Below are 8,522 nucleotides of genomic sequence, written 5' to 3' on the forward strand. Positions count from 1 at the left end.
CCAGTGACATTTCAGTACAAAAAACACACAGAGATATCAGAGAATCACATAATGGTTTGGGTTGGAAGGGACCTTACAAATGATCCAGTTCCAATCCCCTGCCAAGGGCAAGGACACCATCCAGTAGATCAAGCTGTTCCAAGCTCCATCCAGCCTTGCCTTGGACACTTCCTGGGACAAAGCATCCTGTACCAGGGTCTCACCACCATCACAGCCAAGAATTTCTTCCTAATATCTCATCTAAACCTACTCTCTGTCAGTTTAAAGCCATTACCTTCTGCCAGACAGCACAATGCTTAATTAACTAAAAATTAATCAATTCAAATAATCAGTCATCTATCAGGAAAGACTGATCTGCACCCAGACAAATGTAGAAAGAAAGACTTTCTGGACTTCCCAGGTTGTTCAGCTCATCCCAAAGACACCACATATTTCTTTTCATTTTCTTTTAAGTGTCACACAAACTGGTACACTTAGAACAAGAGAAGTGTGACCAGCACTCAGTCAATTTAACGCAAGACAGTTGACTCAGCTCTGTGTGGATGTGTGTGCACGATGCTCCACAGCAGATTTTTCATAATACTGAGCCGCCCCCACAGGGATACTGTGTAATTTATATAGCGTTCCTTTGAAAATGCTGCCCTGAAGCTGACTCACTGGCATGCGATTCTACCTAAGGCACATTTCTGGGAGGGGAGCTGGATCTTCATCAGATGATTCACAAATCAGGCCTGGTAGCAACCCCAAAGAATAGGATCCCTTGGATCCCACAGAATTGCAGTGCAAAACAAAAGAAGAAAGGATTAAACTAATTCTGTGTTTCAACTGGTTTTGCATAAATAAATGAAGGTTAAAAACAGGCTGTTCCTACTGAGTGCTCAACAGGCTGCATACACAAATTACCCAAGACTGAATACAAATTACAAGTGTATGTGTTAATACAATGCTTTGCAGAGCATCCTTTTCGATCTTGAAAAGCAGCATTTTTTTATCCTACATAAGAAGCGAGACTGCTATTTAAATACAGGTTTTTGCATTGTAATGCTTAATGCACATATTCTGCCTCTTTCAAAGGACAGGCAAGTACCAGCTACGGTTTACTTCACAACTCCACAGACAGGCTTCCATAAAACATTCACCAGCTGCACTTGGAACCCCACAACAAAAAAACTACAATCCTTGCCCACAGATGAAAACATGCAGGGTTGGCTGCACTTAGCCTCATAAGAATCTCCTTTTTTCCTCATAATGAAACCATTTTTCTCAAGGGCACAACAGTTTAAAGTCTATGAAGCTCTCTACTCTAAAAATTAGAGGGGGCATATCTTTATTACAACCTGTTTCTAAAACTTTAAGTGATTCACTTTTACACTTTTTCTTTCAATAAAACAAGTGGCAGAAATCAACATAAACAAAGTTCCCTCTTCTCTCTGCTATGTATTAGTTTGCAGGAGGCCACCCTACAGAGGATTGTCACATGGATGGACCATCTTTCTCTAAGATACTGAGTTTAACAGATTTTCACACTTTACCTATCTCTTTTCTTTTCCTTGAACGAAATGGGCTCTGTGCTTCCCCCTTACATATAAGCAAATCTCCTCAAGAAATACTGTCCTACCACAATCAAAATAATGCTCACATAAAAGCCACATTTTGAATTGCTTGTGCACCATGTAACAAATAAATCCTAATTTTCAGGATTCTAAGCAGAAGTTAGGAACATGTACCTGAGCTATCCTGAAAGCATTATATCTATATACATATAGCAAGATATCCTGATCATCATGTCATTTGCCAACAGCTCCAACTGGTAGATCAGGACAACTGCAATGTAACCTCAGAGCAGTAAATCCATCTTAGCAGTGGCATATTCACAAAATCATAAAGGTTAGAAAATACCTCTAAAATCATCAAGTCCAGCCTTCAACCCAGCACCACCACCATGGTCACTACTAAACCATGTCCTCAAATGTCACATTCCACAGCAATTTTCCAGCATCTCCACATCTCCTACACCTACCCAAAAGCTCAAGGCACTGAACCATACTAGCTGTGGGTTTATGATAGCATTTAACAAAGATGAGTTATGAGATACTAAGTAACTCTACAGCTTGTAAATATTTTATGGACAGACGTTTTTACACATCTTTGCCATGGGAACCAAATAAAACCGACCCTCAGGAATTTTAAAGTTTCAAATGCTTTAATTCAACACCAATGAATAGTTTTGCCATAAGGTATAGGGCAGTAAGATACCCATTCTGTGGTCTCAGCATTAGGTCACATATCCAAATCCTTCTGTAGAATTTGGACACATCCAAATTCAACAGAAGGGCTGAAAAGGAGCTGCTAACTCAACAAGCCTTCATCTCAAATCGTTTTCTTATCCACATAGCCACTCATATTATTCACTTGCTTCTTTAATTTAATTTAAACTAGTAGTATCAAATCTAAATACTGCAATACAGATTTACAGGAGGTATACCACTGAAAAATAAATGGTATCAGTACACTAAAGACAGTCATGTGGCATTCAAACAATGAAATTTAACAGCTGTTGGGCTGCTGTTCTTGACACCAATTGACTAGTACCAAGAAGGTGCCAGCTGATTTCAGCATCCACCAGACTGCTAACAATCAGCAGTCTTTATGTGTCCAAAGTGCTCCTAAAAGGACAAAGGATTCATGTCACAGATCTCAATATGAAGCAAACACAGAAGCTCTACAAATGAACAAAAGCTATCTTGAGTATTTAAAAAAGAAGAACAGACTAGGTCAAAAACCAGCCATGGGTGTGACACCAAAGATACCTCTAACATGGTCTTTACTATCACATACTTTCTACAGTATTTACTTCCAGTTGGCAGAGGAGAAGAAATTTGAGCTCTACTTCAAGAGAACAACAGAGAGACCAGAAAGCATTTCTTTCCCACAACACACAAAAGACTTTGCATGTGTTTGACTGCAGAAACGAAATAACAGTAAGAAGATACCAGGTTACCAACTACAAAAAGATAAAAAGAAAATGAAAAAGTAGTTTTCAGCAGTACCGTGCAAGCAAGTACTGACAGGAAGAAAAAAAAACTTTTAAAACTCCATTAAACCTCTCTTTTCCCCCCTCCCCACAAAAAAGCCCTACAAATCAAACAAGCCTTAAAATGCATATTTTATCTCAAAACTACTTCTTACATTATTATTTCTGTTTAGGAAAAAGTGGTTCAGCTGGCAGAACTAATGATTAGCAACAGGAGACATAAACTATATAAACAGCTTTCCAGTAAAAGGGGAGATGGAAGGAAAAAACAGAAAGAACATGGAGCCTGGATTATCAATTCAACATCATTCCACTAATTCAACACAGCCTTATTGCTGCTGGAGCTTGGAAAGTTCCATATAGACAAAAAATGAAATACATTACAGGTGTTATACAGTAAAAAAACCCATTCTGATCTTGTAAAACAAATAAGGGAAATCAGCTGTCTGTTATCAAACGCACTTTAAGTTGAGGTGAAGTTTATAACTAATTATTGAGGGTTTACGAAGGTAACTCTGGCAAGATATTTAATGAACTTCCTTAGTTTACATTTACTGAACAATTCCTGGATTTTTTTAATTACAGTGAGTAGATCCAAAGTCAGTATTTTGCACTTAAGATGACTTGCTAACAACACTAAATGGAACCATGAAAAACAGAACTTCACCTTGAAGGCTTTCTAAATACAATACTCAAAGAAATAAGTGGATTTTTTGTAACTCCTCACAGATTTTGCACAGTGCTACCAAAAGGTGTTACTTCCTCTGGAGGAACCTTAGTTATTGGCAACAGAAATTGCACTTATCAGTAATGGGCCCACAGGAACTGCTACCCAAAAGACCATTCTTTCCTACAAGGGCAACATAATTTCCTAAAAACCTCTCACCAAACACAATGAGGACCCCACAACCAGAATTTCACCTAACTTCCTTCATTAGGAAACAGCCTTTAAATCATTGCATTTCCAACCACAAGCACACAGAATTAGTAGACAGCTTCCCTGATCTATTCTTTTAGATTTTTCTCCATAAATTGCCAGATTACTTAGAAATGTCTTTCTGTCAAGATCTGGCATTCCAAGAGAGCATGAACCAGAAGAGTGAGCTGAGGAGCCAGGAGAATTACCAGCTGATGAGAAAGCCAAAGTACAAGAGAACAGCACTGGTTCAGCCCCACCTTGCTATCAGGATAACCTGATTTTTTTATTCAAATGTTTGACAGCGCTGTTGGAGCACCAGCCTCACACTGGAACCACGGAAATGCAATGGTCCCAGTGGAAAACAAATTACTGAAATGGTAATTGTTTCATCATGCAGACAACCGGTATTATAAAGTCTGGCTCTTAGTTATTCCCAGCTCTGCTACTGTGAGTCACTTGGCCTCTACCCATGTTGGATGAAAGGAACTAAAATCTGCCTTCTCTAAAATAAGTTGTGAAATGCTAAAAATCAAACATCATAAAACAAGGTACTAGAGCAGAGAGGTAGCAAGAGGAACACTTATTTAGTCAAGGTCTGGCTCTTCCTGCTCATTTTCAGGAAATTTTGAAGCCTCAGAAGAGCATCTTGCAGAACACTGCAGAATCCTCACTATAATGTCAAATCCACGATCCACACACACTGAAACAAAAATGTTAGCTTGAAGGAGTCTTCAAATACTTGCATTTAATTAAAAAGTGACCACCTGTTCCACTTATGATTCAAAAGTTGTCAGATTGAGAATTAACAGCTTCTAAACCATCTTCTTGGAGACCAAATATCAAAAGGCACAGTAAGACTGAAGCCCGCATACTATTCTACTACTCAGATCAATTTCCAAGTATTAGAGAGAGACTACGTGGTCAGATTGATAGAAAAATCCTGAACACCTTCTTAAATAAAAAGGGATATTGGGTGGAATCATTCTGAACCTAAAGCTGACACACCTTATGATCATGGGCAAGTTCCTCGACCTCCTGGAGCAGTCAGAAATGCATCTGACACAGTGTCACTGCAACACCTGCACTGCTGAGCTGCATCTCATTTCCAGCCCTGCATGAGTAATCCGTGTGTGCCCCAACTGCAGGGAGCCAGTGACATCCACAGAAAAACTGCTACAGGCTCCATTCACACTGATCAGACACGGGGGGAGGCAACACGAACAAATGGGAATGGGCAAAAACATATTTAAATTTGAGCCCTTAAACAGCAAGTGATGAGGTATCAGTCACTCAGCTCAGCTCAGAGATGTACTACATCAGAGAAAGCAACAGCACAGGCTAATGTTTACACCATATGCACATTTTGATTTACAATCCCTTTCATCCAGTTCTCTTTTTGCTCAAAATTGCACATTTGTGGACGTTGTGTTCTAAACTTCAAGTCGCAGACTCAGAACTGCATTATGCATTAAAAATCTGGAACAAAGATGTGACAGAAAGTACAAATTTTGTGGTGATTTGTGTTGTTCAAGTTCCCTGTAATTAATTTCGGCTGCCACAGATTCCAGTATCTGAGGTTTGGCTGCTCCTGAGTTAGAGTGATAAAGTTAAAGGCTGAACTCCCATTCATGCGCTGAACATTTATTTTGGTTCTGGAAAACCAAAAGTTGTTTCCTTTCCACATAAGGTCATCTCAGAGCATTGACACACACTGTACCACACTTTATCTCAGAGCTGTTTCCCAGTACTATGCCTGTCCCCCTCTCCCAGTGCTGCTTCATTTTCAGTTTCCCTCACCGCCCGTAATGCTCAAGGCAGAAAAGATGAATTCAAGTTTTAGTAATTCTTTTTCAGAGTACAAGTTACACACTGGCAATTACGGTAATTAAATCTTTTACTTTGATCTAGTAAATGTGTTATTAAATCTGCTGCTCAGTTTCTGTCAATGGTTGCAGTTTTCTAAGCCATTCTGTCAACTGCAGATAAAAACACAGAAGCTGAGATTGACCGTAGACCCAATTCTGTCAAAAAGTACAATCAACACAAGTTTGAAACGTTATAGACAAGTAAGTTGCTTGAAACTATTTACTTGTCTGAAAAACTTTCCAAAGCTTTCATATTACTAGATAATTGGTGGTATTTTGGTCAGAGGGTAACCAGAGGGTTGGATCACTCAGTGTGCAGCCCCTTCACCGTGTGGTACGTAAAGACCCCCCATCTCATTAACAGATGTTTCAGTGAGATGTTGATATACAGGCAGGTCAGAGATGGCACATACATCCTCGGTGGTTCAGGGAGTTGATGTGATAATAATATACAAGAGAAAGGGAAGAAAGTGAACAGGATCCAGGCAAAGAATCCTACATTTTAAAGGTAAATATACAGCAAGGAGAAGGAGGTCAGGACAGCCAAGGCAATTATTTCTTGTTGCTCTGATTGAGTTACACCAACTTATCTCCCTAATGTTTGATGTTCAAAGCCCCTCATGATAATCCATATTTACTCTCTGTCCACTCAACCTTAACTTACCCCATTAATTCCACCCCCTCCACAGTGCCCATTTGTCAAAGGCACCAAACATCCTCCCTACCTCCTCTTTATCATCTAGAGCAGGGCAACATTTTCTGTGTGCCGTGACCACCATTCTCAACTGCTTTGTGGGTGGCTTAGGTTCTTTCCCATTTCCTCTCCCTCCACAGCTCCCAGCTCATGGCACCCACTCCTGGTTTGTGCTCCAGGAGTCCCTCCAAGCAGGCGGAGATGACCAGGCTGCACCGCCACACACATCACGCATCTGGATGTGTAAGGCCACAGTCCTCCCTTCTCCCTGACTTCTCACTGCGCCCCTTTTACCAGCCACTGGGCTGGAGAGCAAACAGAAATAGTCAACACACTGCAATTAAAGAGTGTTTCAGAATGAGTCAGAACTGCTACCCTCATGTACTCAAGCAGAAATACCACCTGCCCAGACGCACACAGCGCCTTCCACCACCCTCTGTGGCCCTGCCCTTGGTTCCTCAGACAGAGCACCAGTGTCCCTGGTAAGCCAGAACCACAGAAAACTGCTTTTATTGGCTTTTAGCAGCCACATAACCACGCCTTTTGGAGCTTGCCTGGACAGCACCAGTCTCCTCTAGACTACTACAGGAGTCAGAAAATGACTCTTAAGAATGACTGACGCTGGACAGGTGAGTTCCCCACACTTCCTCTGACTGCTTTGCTACTGTGTATATGTATATATTTATATATAGATAGGTAGGGGGATGTCTGGGTTTAGCAAACACATGACAAGCAACTCACTGTTCTCCTGAGAGTTTGGTACAGACCTATTTCCACCACAGAGGCCACCTTTCCCTCCTCCAGGGCAGTGGGGAAAGCTGTGCTGCCCCAACTGCGTGGTTCCCAGCACTTGTACCAAGGAACAGCAATTACAGGTGGTAACTGGGGCAGGAGAACCACACAGTGGGGAGCTCATAAGAGCACCATGCTCAGTTTCCACCTCAAGGTCAAACATTACATTTTTAATAGACTTAAGCAACATAACACGCTTTAAGAGAAACATTTTAAATGTACCATTTGTTTGCTGTTCCAAGGGAAGAGGCACTACTGTTTGTACTTAAATTTTTAGCTTGAAAAGTGGAAATAGTTTAGCCCTTGCCTGTAAGTTAAGTATTATTTGGTCTGATGCTTAACAAGTACCAGAGAAGATCTAAAACCGAATAAAATCTCTGGGAGGGGGAATTAAAATAAATTTTACATTTTTAAAGAGATGCTCAAGGGTTCAAAGATTTACTTATTTGTTCACTTTTAAAAGCTAGAATTACTTGTCAGGGAAAAAAAAAACCCAGCAGGACTGACTTCTGCCGTCTTGACACGCAAGTTTTTTTCAGCTTTTGAAGTGTTGTTACTTTGTGCTGGTTTAAAGTGTGTAAATAGTCACAGCCACGACCTTGTTTAACTAACTTATTGCAGTTATAGTTTCACCAAGGTACCTACAAACTTTAAGTCAAGTCGCCTTGATCCACGATTAACAAAGTAAAACATAAATACACTTAGATACTACTTAACAAACGGGGGAGCAATATAACCCTAAGATAACTCAGAAAAACAACAAAAATCCCAAGTCTTTCCGAATGTGACCTTTGTTGTCCAATAACCTCCAGGCAAAGAAAGTTACTGGAACGAAGTACTGGAGCGGGGGAAATAGTTAAAATATTACAAGTCTGCTCAGTGAGCCTTTTTTTCGTTTTTAAAAAGGAACAAGTAGCACAGTTAAGTTTTATATTCCCCTCGGATGGCTGTATGGCTCGGAGCCACATCTGCAACCCATTAGACGTCAGGAGCTCAAGGGGAACCCGGGCTAGATACGCAATGAGCAACTTGAGCGTCTTTCCCATACAAAACACATTTTCCCACCAGAGGAACACACTATCCAAGGTAAACAAAGACGCAAAGGAACCCCTAGAGAAGCGCATAGCTGGAGCCCCTGCACCCCTTGTTTTTCCGAGGGGTACCTTCCGACAGCTCACACGACTTCAAAAGTCGTTACAGGAAGGAAACAAAAAGGGG

This window comes from Parus major, chromosome Z (genome assembly GCF_001522545.3).
Source record: "Parus major isolate Abel chromosome Z, Parus_major1.1, whole genome shotgun sequence".
Taxonomy (NCBI): domain Eukaryota; kingdom Metazoa; phylum Chordata; class Aves; order Passeriformes; family Paridae; genus Parus; species Parus major.